The following is an 18,273-nucleotide window of genomic DNA, read 5'->3' as shown; positions in this document are numbered from 1 at the left end:
GTCCTCAATGGGTAGACACTCTTGCACTGATATTAGGAAACACATGATGGCTATTCTTACCACTGTGAAACCCTGGATCATCTATCCTGATAGTACTTTGTAGGATGGACTGCCTAGAAAGGACAAGAATGGTGAAAGAAGACAGGAGAGGTCTGGACTAGGTCTCCAAATCCAAGGATACAGTCATCTGAGCTCGCCCAGTCCCTCTTTCCTTAATGGAAGGCTAGGGCATTTATACATTTGTATAGGCAGTGTATCCTGCTTCAGTGGAAGACATAGGCAATGTTCTTCCACCAGATATGACTGAGAGGAGTTAGGCTGAGGAACTTCCTATATTTCGCTGTATCATCAAGAATGAAGCAAGGTAAGCTGAAGGTCTTTGAGAGTTAGAAGCCATCTGCCCAAGACCAAGTTTTAGGACAGTGATGAAAGAGTTATCTAGCAGCCTTAAGTGAAGGACATCATGTGGGCTATATCTCTGAATATGAAAACCTGGAAGGAGAGAAGTCAGAGAGGTAAGCTTGTTATTAGAAATTCTACCCTTTAATGAGTAAGAAATTAAGGAACTATGCAGCAGATTCACAACAGAACCTGTAACAGGAGTAACTTTAGGCTGAGTAAAAAAAATCTATGGCTCATATGGAAGGAAAATTGCAAGACTTGGAGCAGCAGGTTGTTGGCACATATATGTATTAAAAGTAGAAATGTGAGACAGGAACAGAGGTCAGTGACGTTGCTGCCTCTAGTGGGGGTTCTGGGACCTTGAGGCCACATATGGCTCTCTCTCTAGGTCCTCAAGTGCAGACCTTTGACAGAATCAAAACTGGGCTGCACTTGAGGACATAGAGGACCACATATGGTCTTAAAGACACAGTTTCTCCACCCCTGTGACCTAGACCTTTGTCATCATGACCCTGGCACTCTTATATGGAGGTTAGGAAGCAAGGGGGCAACTTTTCACTACAGATTCACTAAATTTCTGGAATGAGGCTGATGACTTTGCACAACTCTGACTCACTTAAATCCTGAATTCACTTTCAAGTCAAGATATCACCTTCCTGACATCACTGGACCACTTGGAGAATGAAGGACCAAGGAGAACAGCTAAGCTTCCAGTAATCTTATTGAATAGAATCTCCAAAAATGGGTTTGAGGAATGCATATGACAATATTTAACAGGACTTAAATTTAATTTTTTCAGAAACTTGCATTTTTAAACAATAAGAACTATACTTTCAACTATTCATTAGAATTTTTATTGCAGCACTGTGCTTGCGAATAACAAATGAGGGAATTCTCAAGTAATCAGAAATAAAGGAAAATCTAAAAGGTCAAGTCCAGATCCTGCTTGTGACCTTCTATAGCATCTCCAACAAATGGTTACTTGGCCTCTTTTTGAACACACTCAGGGACAAGTAATTCACTACTTCCTCATACCATTCCCTCAATTTTTGCACAGTTCTATACTGTTATAAAATATATATTCTATGTATTCTATGGCAGCTAGGTGGCACGGTGATTAGAATGGAAACAGGAAGAGCTGAGTTCAAATCTGGCCTCTGATACTCACTAGCTGTGTGGCCCTGGGCAAGCCACTTATCTCTCTTTGCCTCAGTTTCTTCAGCTGTAAAATGAGCTGGACAAGGAAATGGCAAACCATTCCTGTATCTTTGCCAAAAATACCCCAAAAGGGCTTGTGAAGAGTCAGACATGACTGAAAAAACTAAACCTTAACAGCAAAATACTATTATAATCTAGTAGATCTGAAATGATGATTCCACTGATGCTGGTGCTCCCAACTTGTGATTCAAATCACAACTCATCCATATTTGTCCATCTTATTACAACCCTCCTACTTGCCATCAGATTAAGTTAACAGCAAGGCAGGTATTCAACATCCTCCTGACAACCTAAGAATGCCAGTGAAGCTCATAGGCAATCAGTTAATCATCCCTTTTCTTATCATACTGCTGGTTTATCTCCTTTTAGGATTACAATTGTAGAGGGTAGGGGAATGGTGCCTCATGATCTGGAAAATCTGCATAAAAGTTTTTGGCCCTTTCTCCATGCCAGAGAAGAAGTCTATTTTTTTTTCTTTTTCTTTTATGAGGTGTTTACAGTACCTTATTGTAAAATTGGGTTTGATATTATATAATACCATCCATAAAATATATAGCTTTTCTGTCTTTTATATCACAATCTACTTACAGTGTATGAAGTTGACTTTGCTTACAAGGTACCCAAGTTTGAAAGATACAAAGAAATTTTTACAAAGTAAAACATTTACAAAGTAAAAAATTTTTACAAAGCAAAATATTTACAAAGAAAAAAGTATCTTTTAAAGTGGAGTTGGAGAGCAGGGGTCAATGACACTATGTGTCAGTATCACGAATAGATTTAATCTTAGCCTTAGAAAAACTTCTTTAGTAGTTCCGACTGGCTGTGGTGGCTCATCACTCTAGCCATAAAAATAAGCACTTCTGATATTCTAAACTTTTTCTGTGTCATTTGCTGGTCTCTGCATGTTATCCACAATTTCTGCAAAACTTCCCAAATTCCCTTTTAATTTCTTATGTTGACCTGCAATATCAAAAATGCTTATGGGGAAAGTCTTGATTTGGAAAGGATAACTATCTATTTCTTTCACATTCTTTACATTGCTTCTCCGGCACAATTCTTGACTCGCAATTTTGTTGCAGACTTCTCATACCTACCATATGCCTCTCCATTGCCCTTAGGTGATCTTCAATTTCAGTTCTTTAGAGACAATAATGTTCCAGGACTTCCAGGTATGTATCACTGCAGGAGGAATATTAATACTAAGAAGATGGGCCATAACTTCACTGATAAATTTGGAGTGAGAACACCTGGATACCATTTCCACCACTGAACTACTTGTTTGACTCTGAACAAGTCACAATCTTTTTGGGTGCTACTTTTCTCATCTATAAAATGAAGGGGTTGGAGTAGTAGACCTCCAGGATCCTTTCTAATTCTAAATGAACAATATTATTCAATTTTAAGCCCAATTCATTGTCTACTTTCAGTGTTTGTCCAAGACACATATTAGACAAATGCTTTTGATTGTCCATCCAACTCCTTGTCATAGTCTGAACAAAAACACATTTTAAATTCATTTGTTTTTTCGTACGTAGAGGATTAAGCCAGATACCATTGAGTTTTACAGATTTATTTTAGGGGACTGCAATGTTCCAGAGCTCAATGCAATGATCACAGTAAAGTTTGTAAAGTTGAACTCTTTGTTGTTCAGTCACTTCAATCATGTCCAACCCTTCATGACCACATTTGGGGTTTTCTTGGTAAACACACTGGAGTGGTTTGCCATTTCCTTCTCTAATAGTCATTTTGCCAAGCAATCAGAGGTTAAGTGACTTGCCCAGGGTCACACAGCTGAGAAAGGTCTGACATTGGATTTGAGCTCCGATCTTCCTGACTCCAGGCCCAATGCTCTATCTACTGAGTCACCAGCTTCCTCTAATTTGAACTCTCCAGTAGATCTTATCCATGAATCGAAAAAATACCTTTAGAAAGACTATATCTCCTTGTTCCATGCATTAACTTTATGTTAATGGTCCATTATCTCTCTAATTTTTTTTCTTTTATGTCACAATTTACTGACAATATATGAAATTGACTTTGCTTTACAAGGTACCCAAATTTGAAAGATATAAAGAAATCATTATAAAATATTTACAAAGCTAAAAAGCATTTTTTAAACTGGAATTGGAGATCTGGGGTCAGTGGGACTATGCGTCAGTACCAGAAATAGATTTAATCTTAGCCTTACAAAGGCTTCTTTACTGGTTCCATGGTTCACTGTGGTGGCTCATTAGTCTTAGCCTATTTACTGGAAGGCTTTTAGTCCCCCTTTTCTAGCTAATGCTTCCTTTCTGATTATCATGGAGAGCAGTAGATGGCATAAATGAGACCGAATAACTGAATCCCAGGCACCTTGAAGCTAACAGAAGCACCATGGAGAGCAGCAGATGGCATCAATGAGACCGAATAACTGAATCCCAGGCACCTTGAAGCTAACAGAAGCACCCAGTAGAAATGATTCAACAGAGTCAAGATATGTGTGACTCAGCAGATATACTGATACATAAAGAGGCATATGATGATGACAGTAGAAGACACTGTCAACTATGCAACATCAAAGGCATCATTTGCTCTAATTACATAAATATTCATATGTATACTCTCCTCTCCACATGTGTTCAATAGTTGTATCCTGTGGGATAACATAAATGTGTGTGTGTGTGTGTGTGTGTGTGTGTGTGAGAGAGAGAGAGAGACAGAGAGAGAGAGAGAGAGAGAGAGAGAGAGAGAGAGAGAGAGAGAGAGAGAGAGAAATGGGAGGATCATTATTGTTAGTCAATACAACATGCTTCTTGATTAAACATATTTTGCTTTGAAATTAGGTGTCATTTGGTTGAATTATTGAAATGAACATCTGGGTATGGGCTTGTGAGCTAATGTTTTTGATTGCTGACCCCCAAAGACCTTCAAATTTAGAATAGATTTCTAGGGATCCGTGTATGGGAAAGGTCTCAGGAGTTATACCAAAGCGGGAAGAGAAAGGGAGAGAAAAGCTTGAAATAAGTAGGAAGAATGGTGTGGAACACATTTTAGGGTGGAAAGTTGTACTAATGTAAATGGGTGGGTCTCACAGTGAAATCACACTTGAGTCTGATCCACAGTTGGGGCAAGATTGAGGAGAGAAGTAAAGGAGGAGGGATAATGGCAAACTTTGAAAAGGTGACTTCTGATTGGCATGCTGAAAAGGACCTATTACAACTGCCTAGAATTGAATAAGCCAATTGAAAGCCCCAGGGCACATTGACCTGAAACTTATAAACTGAGATATTAATGGCTGAAAGTTAGCCACTGGACATTTGTGATGGAAGTATCTATCAGAATTTGTCTGGAGAACAGTATTATTCTGTTTCTCTATAAGGAAGCACAGAATATTCATTATAAAAGTATGTGTTTCTGAGGGCAGACTTGAGTATAGATACCCAAGATATCTGATTCTGTGTTTTGAAGTTTTAGGTATGGAATCCTGAAGAGTTTGGGTGAAACTCCATTTAGGAAAAATAAGAGTAATTAACAGTTAAGGCACAATGCCCCCAGCTTCTGTCTAGGAGCAAAAGTACATACTGGGTCCCCATATGGATCTCTGTGAGATGATTCTAGCACCTGGGTATCTGAATGGCAAAACCCCATTAGAAGTTAAAGTGTTCTTATTCCCTAGTAATTTCTATATAGGAGAAACATGGTGAAGAGAATAAGTTGACCTGCAACTCAGCACATGATCAAACTTGTGAGTAGGTCACTTTCAGTCCTGATAATTGACTTCAAGTTGTAATGTAGGTTACAAAGTACTTACATGCAGAAGGGTTAGATCTGATCCACTGTCCCATCCTAATAAAACTAGACCATGAGTGGAAGGATCAATAAGACATATTTAGGTTTTATATAAGGAAAAACATCCATTGTCCACCAATATTCCACTTCTGTATTCATGAACTCTGAAATTTCTTTATCTCTCCCTTTACCTTGCACCCTAAACCTCTTCTTCATCCTCACCTTGATCTCCTATCCCTCTACCCCTCAGTTCTATCCTGGACCATCATCCTTTTACCAGCCACACCCTCTTTTCTTTTCCATCTTGACTCCATCTTGGTGAACCACTTCAATTCTAGACCACCCTCTTCTCTTGAGTCCCTAGACCCTTTATCTTACCACCTATCTTGCCCTGCCAAGTCCCAGCCTTGTATTACTCCTACCTTCAGTGGCCTTTACCACTGCTCATTTGCTGCTGAATAAAGCTACAGAAAATAGTGAAACTATGCTGATTGGGTTCATCACAAATTTGTGTTACACAGCTTCAATGGGACTCTCACCACAGCAAGGCAATTGTTTTTATATCTCCCTAACCAATGTTATCCCACCCACTAGAGTTTCTTTTCCAAACCTTTTTATCCCTCCTCAAACTTTTCATTGTCTTTTCAAGTGAGAACCTTGTCTGATATTTCACTGAAAAAAACTGAGGTCATCATCTCTTTCACTCCTATCTCATATAAGGAGGCAGTCTTTCTTCTTTCCAAGGCAAACTCCTCTATATACTTTAGTTATTCCATCCCGCCTTCTCCAGTATATTTAAACTTCTACCATCTTCTCTCAGCTCTTGACCTCAAGGAGCATACAATCTAATGGGGGAGACAATTTGCAAAGAACTAAATACAACTGAGATATTTACAGACTAATAAGGTAATCTCACAGGGAAGGAACTAGCAGAAAATGGAATTTTGCTTAGATTTGAAGGATGCCAAGAGACAGAAATGAGAACAAAGAGCATTCCAGGCATGAGGAAAAGCAACAAAAGTGCATAGAAACAGGAGAATGGAGTATCTTATGTGAGGAACAACAAGGAGATCTTTGCTTTAGGAAAAAACTTGATCATAAAAAAAAGTCAGTCAATGGTTAGTTTCTCAAATTCAATTATTCTCTTTGTATTCAATTCTAGGCCAAAGTCATTATTCGTATGTAGTACTTATCCATGATAGGTATATATCCATGATTCATACTTGATTTTTCTTTATCTATAGTTAAGCCAAATTCTTTTGAATGACTGCACATTCCAGTTGGGAGGCTCTCTGGTGTTCTGACACTTGACGTAACCAGAACAGTTTCAACAACCAGCAAGACCGATGTTAAGATTTTTCCATGTACAAGGGCTCTTTGATTTAGACTCATACTAGATGTCTTTTTTGAATGACAGTAGCAAATAGATGTAACAAGGATGTATCTCCTTGTTTTACACCTAATTTCATACTAAAATTCAGACTTACATAGGTAACAGCCCAGTGCCTATAAACGACTAAATGATCAGGATGACATTTGAAGAAATTCAGCATTAAGGCTTTTATGCTTGTTTTTTTCTTTTCAATTGTCTTTCATTTTGTATGTATGTACACACGATGATGTGCTTCATATGTAGTGGCAGGGTCTTTGGATATATTTGCATTTTGATATATTTTGATATACTTGCAAATGTACTCCTGTAATAAAGATGTCCAAAATAGAAAGTGCAATAAGAAATTATACTCCTAGAAGACTTATCACATAGTATTCAGTGAATCAATCAGCTTTTCAGGACCTTAGTTTCTTCAATGTAATCATATGTTATACTCCTAGATAGAGACCATAAATATATTTTGGCACATACTAGAGAAATCCCTTATGTTGAATGCATTTTGAATATAGACAATATTACTCGAAAACCTAACTTTTGGCATTGAATTAGAGGAGCCCTATCAGTCTATGGTATTTTGATGAAGATAAAATTGAATTTTTAAACAAAGTATGCTAAAGGTCAGAACTGAATTAAACACCAACTCCTTTTGTAAATTCAAAGAGGAATATTCTCTGGCTTACTTATCCATAAAAATTTAGATCTATGACAAATATAATCAACAATATTATAATGCAAATAAAATATAAACAAAATATTTGATCACTTTTTATTCCTCCTTTAAGCAGAATACATTGCTTTTTTCATCTTTAATTGATTTTCAAAGAACTGTAGTTAATTTCATGAGATTACCTACCCCATTTCACCACTCCCCTATATATACCTTTTTAAAAGCTGAGTATAAATCACATTAAAAAAGAGAGATTCTATGATAAGGGAAGATGACTCCAATATTTAACAATTTTTACTATTATCATATTCTCCTTCACTGCTAATTTAAACTTCTCTTGTTGCAGTGCATTTACTCCAGCTTTATCTTCTATGGAGATATTTATGTGTCTTATAATGATGTCTACTATAGCTCAAGGGATTCCATTGAAATCTCACTCCAACTCCATACTGCCCTTTCTTTGGAGTCCCTGGCACTCTTATCATATCATCCATTATGCCCTGCCAAGTCTCAGCCTTAGATGTTTCCCACTATTTTTCACTCCTTTACATATGCTGCAGAACAAGCATGGAGAAAATAATGCAACTGTCCACTACAAATATTTATACTACATAAACTCAATTGAGCCCTTTCTGCTGGTAGGCAATCCTCTCTTATCAACTCCCTAACCCACTCTCCATAATGGTTCTTCAAAACCTTTTCAACTGTCCTCAAACCTTCCATAGGTCCCCCTTCTCCACCATATCAGTTGGGTACCATGTTTCATATTTTAGAGGAAAAAAACCAAACAAACCAGTCTATTCATTAAGCTCTCTCTTCCCTTCTCATCCTCATCTTGTATCATTCAGATGCCTTCTGCCATTATGTTCTCCTTCACTCATCTTACATAAAGAGAATCCATTTCAAAGCTGATCACTCTACCCACACAAGTAATCCTATCCCATCCCACCTCCTTCAACAGATTGCAGGCTCTATCTCTACTCTCCCATTTATCTTCAATCTCTCCTTCCCCCTACTGCCTATAAACATGCTCATGTCTCCTCTGTTCTCAAAGAAAAAAATAAACTTGCTTGATCCTTCCATCCCCAATATCATCCAATATCTTTTCTGCCCTTTATGGTCTAAACTCCTTGAAAAAACTCTCTACAATAGGTGCCTCTACTTTCTCTCCTCTCACTCTCTTCTTATCCTTACAATCCAACTTCTGTCCTCACCATTCCATTGGAACTTCTCTCTCCAAAGTTACCTACTAATCGTCTCTAAATTGCTAAATCTAGCGACCTTATATCAGTTCTCATTTTTATTGACTCCTCTGCAACCTTTGAGGAGCAACTAGTTGACAAAGTAGATCTAGAGCACCTGACCTAGAGTCAGGAAGACCTGAGTTCAAATCTCACATCAGATATTTACTAGGTGTGTGACTGTGGACAAGTCACTTAGCTTCTGTTGGCCTCAGTTTCCTCATTTCTAAAATGAACTGGAGAAGGAAATGGCAAGCCATTCCAGTATCTTTGACAAGGAAACCCCAAATGGGATCATGGAGAATATATGTAACTGAAACATTTCGTACTGTTGATCACTCTCCTCCTTGAAACTCTCCTCTCTAGGTTTTCAGAATACCACTTTCTCCTACTTCTGTCCTGAGCCCTCATCTCTTCTTCCTCTGTCCATTTCACTTAGTTATTTCATCAGCTCCCGTGTATTTAATTACCAGCTCTATGCTGAGAATTCTCAAACCTACCTGTCCTGCTCCACCAAGTCTGCAGACCTACAATTTCACATCTCTAATGGCCTTTCAGACAACTTCAACTAGATGTTCAGTAGATATCTTAAACTAAACATGTCCAAAACAGAACTAAAGTTCAGCACCCCGTATCTTAACACCTATTGTAGAAGGCAACACCAACCTGATGCTAGAAACCCAGTGGTCATCCTCAACTCCTCACTATCTCTCAATCTCTGTATCCAATCTTCATCCTATTGATTTCTCCTATTTCACTTTCACCTTTGATTTTACTTTCAATGTCTCTTGAATATACTCTCTTCTCTTCTTTGATACTGACACCACTGTAGCGTAGGCCCTTATTAACCTAACCTATACTTCTCTCTTCCCCACCTTTCTAGCTTTCTTCTACTTTCTGCCCCTCATTTTTCCCTCCCGAGATACTAGCCCTCCTTACTGCTCCACAAACAAAACACTCTGTCTCTTATCTCAGCATTTTCTCTGGCTGTCTCTTATGCTTGGAATGCTCTCCATCATCTCCATCTATTGGCTTTCCTGCCTTTGTTTAAGTTAAAACTGAAATTCAAGATTCTATAGAAAACTCTTCCTAGCACCTTTAAATTCTAATGTTTTCTCTTTTATTTTCTATTGATCCTATATGAAACTGGTTTGAATATATTTGTTTGCTTGTCGTCTCCTCCATTCAATTATAAACTCTTTGTCTCTTTTTATATCCTTAGTACTGCAGTACTTGGCACATAGTAGGCATTTTTGGTTGTTTGTTGATGTTACTGAGACATTTTTCAGTCATGTCCAATGCTTTATGACCCCATTTGGGGTTTTCTTGGCAAAGATACTGGAGTGGTTTATCATTACCTTCTCTGGCTCATTGTACAGATGGAGACACTAAAGCAAAAGGGGTTAAGTGACATGCCCAGGGTCACATAACTTTTAAGCATCTGGGGTCAGGTTTGAATTGAAGAAAATGAGTCTTCCTGACTCCGGGCCCAGCACTCTATCCTTTCTGCCACTTTGGCACCTAAAGAATATCTATTAACTGACATATCCTAGCATGGAGCTGAGTACTATGTTTTCAAGGGCTATGCCATAGAGAAAAAGCTCTTATCAAGTTCTACTAAGCTGGAAAGATGATGGTTCCTATGAAAAATCATATGTCTGTCACCTGAAGACCAGTCTAGTCATGGTTGTAGAGCATTATCACCTGAGTGGTATAGCCACCATATGATTCTCTTTTTTTTCAATTAGAGTAGTCAGGAAGACCATCTAGTGAGGGGGAGAAGATCTACACCATGTGCAAGGCTATAAATAGCAACCAAACTAATGAAATTAGGGAATCTTAAAGTATAACTAAAGGTGTCATTAAATCATTCCTTGGCCTTTTCTTTTCCATGCTAAAGAATATTAATCCTTCTTTTCAAAGTTCCATTTTCCAAACCTTTAATAATCACTTCTCAAGAGGTGGAGCCAAGATGGCAGAATAGAAGGACAGACGTGTAGAACCTTCCCCCCCACAGGCCATAAAATATCTGTAAAAATGACTCTAAACAAATTCTGGAGCAGTGGAAACCCCAGAAAGACAGAGTGAAAGAGATTTCTAGCCTAAGAGGGACAAGAAGGCTGACAGGAAAGGTCTATCGCACAGGGCATGTAGTGGAGAACAGCCTGCAGAGTGCAGCCCAGCCTTGGACATGCAATGTGGCAGGAACAGGACCAGAGCAGGCCTCAGGGGGTGGAATCTCCAGCAGCAGCTGCAGTTCCCTGATTCCTTAACCCACAAATGCTAAAGATATCTTCAAATGTCAGTGAGAAACCTCTTTCACCTGCATGAGAAGGGAACAGGGTCTGGCCCCAGCCCCAGACAGTGGCAACAACCATTTTTGGAGCCCTCAGGCTAAAGACCCTGGAGGAATTGAGCTGCTGATCTGGGTCTCAGTTCCAAGTGGTGGTCCTGGGGAAAGGAGGAGCACTGGCTGGTATGGCAGAGCTGGTAGAGGCTTTGGAGAGGGAATTCTCCTTGCATATCCTGGGCAGAAAAGTTTGTGACTGCTTCCAGACCAGAGTGCAGGCCAGGAGAGAAGTAAACTCCTCTCCCTTGATTGTGTCACCTTGGAGGAACTGAGAACTTGCAGTTCCCTAGAGTATACCCCTCACTTGAAAAAGGACTCAAAAGTCAAGTAAGTGGCTGGGAAAATGCCCCAAAAGGGGAAAAAAGTAAGACTATAGAAGGTTACTATCTTGGTAAAAAAGTATTTTCTTCCACCCTTTCAGATGAGGAAGAAAAATGCATACCATCAGAGAAAGACCTAAAAGTCAAGGCTTTTGCCTCCAAAACCTCCACAATAAATATGCAATGGTCTTGGGTCATGGAAGAGCTCAAAAAAGATTTTGAAAATCAAGTTAGAGAGGTGGAAGAAAAATTGGCAAGAGAAATGAGAGCAATTCAAGAAAATCATGAAAACCAAATCAATAGCTTGCTAAAGGAGACCCAGAAAAATGCTGGAGAAAATAACACCTTGAAAAATAGACTAATTCAAATGGCAAAAGAGGTACAAAAAGCCAATGAGGAGAAGAATGCTTTAAAAAGCAGAATTAGCCAAATGGAAAAGGAAGTTCAAAAGCTAAGTGAATAAAATAGTTCTTTAAAAATTAGAATGGAGCAAATGGAAGCTAATGACTTTATGAGAAACCAAGAAATTACAAAATGAAACCAAAAGAATGAAAAAATAGAAGATAATGTGAAAAATCTCATTGGAAAAACAACTGACCTGAAAAATAGATCCAGGAGAGACAATTTAACAATTATTGGACTACCTGAAAGCTATGATAAAAAAAATAGCCTAGATATCATTTTTCTTGAAATTTTCAAGGAAATCTGCCCTGATATTCCAGAACCAGAGGGCAAAATAAATATTGAAAGAATCCACAGATCACCTCCTGAAAGAGATCCAAAAAAGAAGAACTCCAAGGAATATTGTAGCCAAATTCCAGAGTTCCCAGGTCAAGGAGAAAATATTGCAAGCAGCCAGAAAGAAACAATTTGAGTATTGTGGAAATACAATCAGAATAACACAAGATCGAGCCGCTTCTACATTAAGGGATCAAAGGATTTGGAATATGATATTCCAGAAGTCAAAGGAACTAGGACTAAAATCAAGAATCACCTACCTAGCAAAACTGAGTATAATACTTCAGAGCGAAAATGGTCATTCAATGAAATAGAGGACTTTCAAGCATTCTTGATGAAAAGATCAGAGCTGAATAGAAAATGTGACTTTCAAACACAAAAATCAAGAGAAGCATGAAAAGATAAACAGGAAAGAGAAATCATAAGGGACTTATTAAAGTTGAACTCTTTATATTCCTACATGGAAAGATAATATTTGTAACTCTTGAAACTTTTTTCAGTATTTTGGTAGTTAGAGGGATTATACACATACATATAGACAGAGGGCACAGGGTGAGTTGAATGCGAAGGGATGATATCTAAAAAAATAAAATTAAGGGGTAAGAGAAGAATATATTGGGAAAAGAAAAGGAGAAATGGAATGGAGCAAATTATCTCTCATAAAAGAGGAAAGAAAAAGCTTTTCCCATGGAGGGGAAAGGGATGAGGTGAGAAGAAAAACATAAATCTTCCATCCTATTTGGCTTAAGGAGGGAATAACATGCACACTCAAATTGGTATAAATATCTATCTACTACAGGAAAGTAGGAGAGAAGAGGAGAAGTGGGAGGTGGATGATAGAAGGGATGGCAAATAGGAGGAGGGAGTAATTAGAAATAAACACTTTAGGGGAGGGGCAAGGTCAAAAGAGAGAATAGAATAAATGAGGGGCAGGATAGGATGGAGGGAACTATAGTTAGTCTTTCACAACATGACTATTATGGAAGTCTTTTGCAAAGCTACACATATATAGCCTATATTGTATTTCTTGCCTTCTCAGTGGAGATGGGTGGGGAGGAAGGAAAGGAGAGAAGTTGGAACTCAAAATTTTAGGAGCAAATGTTGAGAATTGTTTTTGCATGCAACTGGGATATAAGAAATGCAGGTAATGGGGTATAGAAATCTACCTTGCCCTACAAGAAAAGAGAGAAGATGGGGATAAAGGAAGGGAGGGGTGTGATAGAAGGGAAGGCAGATTGGGAGAAGGGGTGATCAGAATGCACGGCATTTGGGGGTGGAGGGAAGGGAGAGATGGGGAGAAAATTTAAAACTCAAAATCTTAGGGAAATGAATGTTGAAGACTAAAAATAAATAAGTTAATTAAAAAAAATAATCAGTTGTCAATTTTCCTTAAATCACAGATTTCGTGGGTTTTTGTTTTTGTTATTTTTACAATTTTCTTCATTAGAAAGGATATCAATGATAAGAATAAAGTGATCACATTACTTTCAGGATATTTAAGATTATACTTGCTGTTAATACATGTCATATTCATCCTGGAATTTTAAACACTATGGTCATTCACATTCATTTTGTGGTTTTTTGAGAACCCTATGTCAAGAATAACCTCTTTCCAAAAATCATTGTGGATTTTAAAAAACATCTAGCCAAACTGGAAACAAAAATTTGGCATGTAACTGAGTTTCAGCTGTATTATTATTCTATGCTAATATTGTCTAAGAATAAACAATAGCCTGGATATGATGGCCTGGGGATATGCATCTTTGAGATGGTGCTATGTGGCAGTCTTGGAAGGGACCACCCAGATGGACTGGAGATGATGAGGGAGGGAGACTAGTTATGAAAAAACTAGAAAATTTTAAAAGAACTTTGGAATTGAATGGGAAAAGGGAGAAAACTAGAGGAATCTGGGAAAGGAATATCAGCATTGGAGCTATCCAGTGTACCTGGGAAGTAGTGAGGGAAACACCTTATGAGGATAATTCTACTGGTAAAGCCTAGAATATTGAAAAACAGTAAGAGTTTAAAGCAGAAAGGGTTGGACCAAAACCTCAAAACCTCAGACAAAAAAGACACTTTTAATTTTTCAAGGACATAAAGATCTCAGAGAAAGAGTTTAATTTGGATCTCTGAGTAGAAAAAGGCTGAACTAGAAAGAAACTATAGCAAGTCACAGGACCTGGAAATTTCAGATACTGAAGAAATAAGACAAGGTGAAACTGGCAGAAGTCATTTAATATTTTAAACAGGTGTCAAGCTGATGGACCACCATTCCTGGAGGGCCCTGGCCATGTTTCACTCTATTCACCGACTTCCTAAGCTGGTTATGGTAACTCCATTTTGGCATCCTATTCTCTACCCCCATCCTGCTTTCCAGCTCTTCTTCATACGACAGCATCTTCCATCCTAATGTAAGATTCTTGAAAGTAGGGACTATCTTACTTACTTATATTTATGTCCCCATCTGTGCCTAACACAGAGCACAGTGGATAGAGCTCTGGGCTTGGAGTTAGGAAGATCTGAATTCAAATCCAGCTTCAGAAACGTCCTACTCATGTCACCTTTGGCAAGTCATTTAAACTCTGTCACTGGAGAAGGAAATGGAAAATCACACTGCAATATATTTGCCAAGAAAAACCCTATGGTGAGAGGTCCACAAGGTCAAGAAGAGTTGGACATGACAGAAATGACTGAACAGCAATCAATAATTTGCCTCTAACACACATGATAAATACCCCCAAGACTGCAACATATTCCTATAATTATAATTTTGCTCCTAAATGTACTGTGTTCATTATGTTTTAGTGGACATGACAGAGGATGTGATAGAGGACATAATAAAGAACTCTTCCATGTTTACATATTCTCATTGGTGTTGCTTCTGCCTCCACTGAGATGGATTTCAACTCCATCTTGTCTTGTCCATATTGCATAATTCCTGATTTGTTTTCCTGTAAATCTGATCTAACACATTCTACTCAACTACGCTTCCTCTGATTCTCCTATGGAGTCATAGTACTATGGTTCATATGTTTGCCCTCATTCTTACTACATGACCAGGACTCTTTTTTTCTGGTTATCTGCATCATTGTCAGCAATAAGGTCATGTACAGACTAGTTTCATGATTATGTCTTCACAAGAAAGTAGTCACATTTGATGATTTATCACCACTGATTAGTAAAATTACTTCATTGACTAGTTTCTTTTAGTATTATTCTTCTACTTCCTCTTCTTCCTTTTAAATTGTGCTACTTCTGGTTGTGATTTCTTCTGTATGGAACTATACTGACAAGGAAAAGAGATGATTCTTGAGCTCCAGAGGATTGTTATTAGGGGAGAAATCTCTCCCTGTCACAGTGGAAGCAGCATGTCACCTAAGACAAAAACCAGTAGAAACTGGGCTGGGGGATGTGTGTGTGTGTGTGTGTGTGTGTGTGTGTGTGTGTGTGTGTGTGTGTGTGGGAGGGGATATGTCCATCTCTTTAACCTTAATTTTTTCTCAGTTGGTTATATTCTTGATGAAGATTTGTGAGATGCTAGATATGGATGAGGTGCTGGTAGTAATGGTGGTAGCATGAAGTCCATTCAAGAGATGGGGGACATAAATGCATGGAGGCAGGAGAGGGCATAATGAAAACTGGGGAACAGACAGAAGTCTAGTTTTGGTGGGCAATAAAGTATATGAAATGGAATAGTGTGCCATTGGCTGGGGGAAAAAAAGGTTGGAACCTCTTTCCAGAAAGGGGACACAGTAAATTTCCAGAATGAGACACATTTTGGGGCAAGGCTAATTGTGGGAATTTGTGTTGTATATGCCTTATTCATGACAAGATTTGTTTGTTCCTTAGGAGGGGACTGGAATTTAAAAAAAAAATGCTTGTTGATCGAAAAAAATTAAGGCAGACTGAATTTGGGGGGTTCTCAAATGCCATGCTAAGGAGTTTCCATTTTACCCTATAGGTAATGGGGGAAAAAATTGAAAATTTTTTTTCTGCCATAATAACCTATGCATTAGGAAGATTATTTTGAAATTAGTATAAAAATACTTCAGATAAGGGAAAAGAATGGAGGCAGGTAAACAGAAAGACACTTCAATAGTTTTAATGAACAGCAATACAAGACTAAAATAGGCTAGTGTTATTTGAAATAAAAAGGCAGGAAACAGAACCAAGAGATCCAGAGGTAGATCCCAAAGCACTGGCAATTAATTAGACAGGAGAGGAGAAGGAAGAAGACAATTGAGTCTGGGAGGAAAATGCTGTCATCAAAAAAAATACGAAAGTTAGAAAGAAGAAAGAGTTTTGTTAGGAAGATGACAAGTTCCATTTTGGAATACATGAAGTTGTCCGGAGAGGAGGTAACTATGGCAGCTGCACATCTGGGTCTGGAATTCAGGCAAAAGGTCTGGCTAGAGAAAGGGTTTTTGGAATCATCAACAGAGATGATACTTAAAGGAATGGGTGCAATTGTCAAGAGAGGGAGTATGGGGAAGGGGGCATGAGAAAGGGCCCCTATGTCCTCTTCTTCTGATTGACTGGTTCCTTCCAGAACCTCCATCTAAAAGAAAAATGCCCATGCCAACCATGGCTTCATTTGTCTCCAAGCTTTACTCCTGACTCTCCCATCTTTCTCTAGCATTGCCCCCATTTTAAAAACAAAAACAATTTTTCATTCCCTCTCACCATTTTAAACTTCCTTTTATATACTGTCTTCCCCCATTAGAATGTAAACACCTTGAGAGCACAGATTGTCTTCCTGCATTCCCAGGGCTTAGGCAGAGCCCAGCACATAGTAAGTAAGTGCTGAATAAATGCTTATTGATTTGACTTGACTTTCAGATGTGGAAAAACCTTATAGAGACATCTAGTTTAATCTTCTCATTTTAAAATTTTGGAAACTGAGGCCCAGAGAGAATGTGACTTGCCCAAGATTGAACAGGCAGCAAGTATGTGACAGAACCAGGTTTTGGACCCACTTATCTAACTTCAAATTGAACAGTCTTTCCAATGAAAAGATACAGAACCTCAATTTCACAAATGGTGACATTTGAGAGAAAAATTTCCTTGGAGAGACAGGGAAAGAAGCCAGAATATATAGCGTTTAGGAATGAGTGGGGAGTGGTGAGACATTAACAATCTTTCTTCTTCTTGAGCATGTCTATATGCAATATGAAATAAGTCTGAAGAAAATAAGAGACTGAAGATGGTGTATTTGGGGAAGGGGATGATTTATGGAGCATAGTACTGAAGGGGAAAGGAGAGTATGGGATCTTAGGTTCAAATGAAAGGGTTTACCTTGCCTCTGACTCTCTGTTTTTACAGATGTGGAAACTGAGGCTTGAGGAAGTGATTTGCCTGTGATCACACAGAACCCTACTGGTATGACTCAGTGTAGGATAGGGGTATCGTACCAACAGTATAACTCTACTCTGGACTTCTCATAATATCAAAGATTATCTTGCTTAACACTACCCGCATTAGAGAAGACCATTAGCTATGTTCTTCAGGTTAACTCTGAGTTATCACATATTCTTTTTGTGTGTTTATCCTTAGTGAAAACTGGAAAGGAAATAAGGATAGATAACTGAGGTCTTGAATTGGGAGATAAGAGAATTGCAGCCAGTGGCTCTCCACTGCATTCACAGTCAAGTAGGAAATGTTACCTGCTGAAAGAGATGCTCATATTTTCAGACCCGCCCTCTTAAGGGGGCTGTCCTGTTACTCAATTATTTTACCTTCCCTAAGCACTCTGGAGCCCAAACACCATAGGCAATTTCTCTGGGGAAATTCATTCAGAGCTCCAACTTGAGATGCAAGAAACAAAAGTAATGATCTTAATGGTGGAAGCAGACTCTCACCTCCAAGCTACTCATGGTGGATCTGTGACCTAGGGCATGAACTGGTGAGCATTGAGAAAGGAATGGAACTTCAGGATATGGAATTGGATTTGGGGTGGTGGGGTTGCCATACAGGCTCGAAGGTAAGGAGGTGTAAGGGCAGAGTTTTCTGCAAATGTAAATCCCTCTAAATACTTCTTGTTCTAGGACTGACTCCTTTCTTTTCCATGGGTCTCACAGATTGCTCTGTTTTTTTAATGGAAAAATTGCTATGCTATCTTCTATTTCTATCCACTTTTTCTTATTCCAATTCTAACTGAAAACTGATAAAGGTATGTA

Source organism: Notamacropus eugenii, chromosome 6 (assembly GCF_028372415.1).
Source record: "Notamacropus eugenii isolate mMacEug1 chromosome 6, mMacEug1.pri_v2, whole genome shotgun sequence".
Taxonomy (NCBI): domain Eukaryota; kingdom Metazoa; phylum Chordata; class Mammalia; order Diprotodontia; family Macropodidae; genus Notamacropus; species Notamacropus eugenii.
This window is presented reverse-complemented; position numbering follows the sequence as displayed.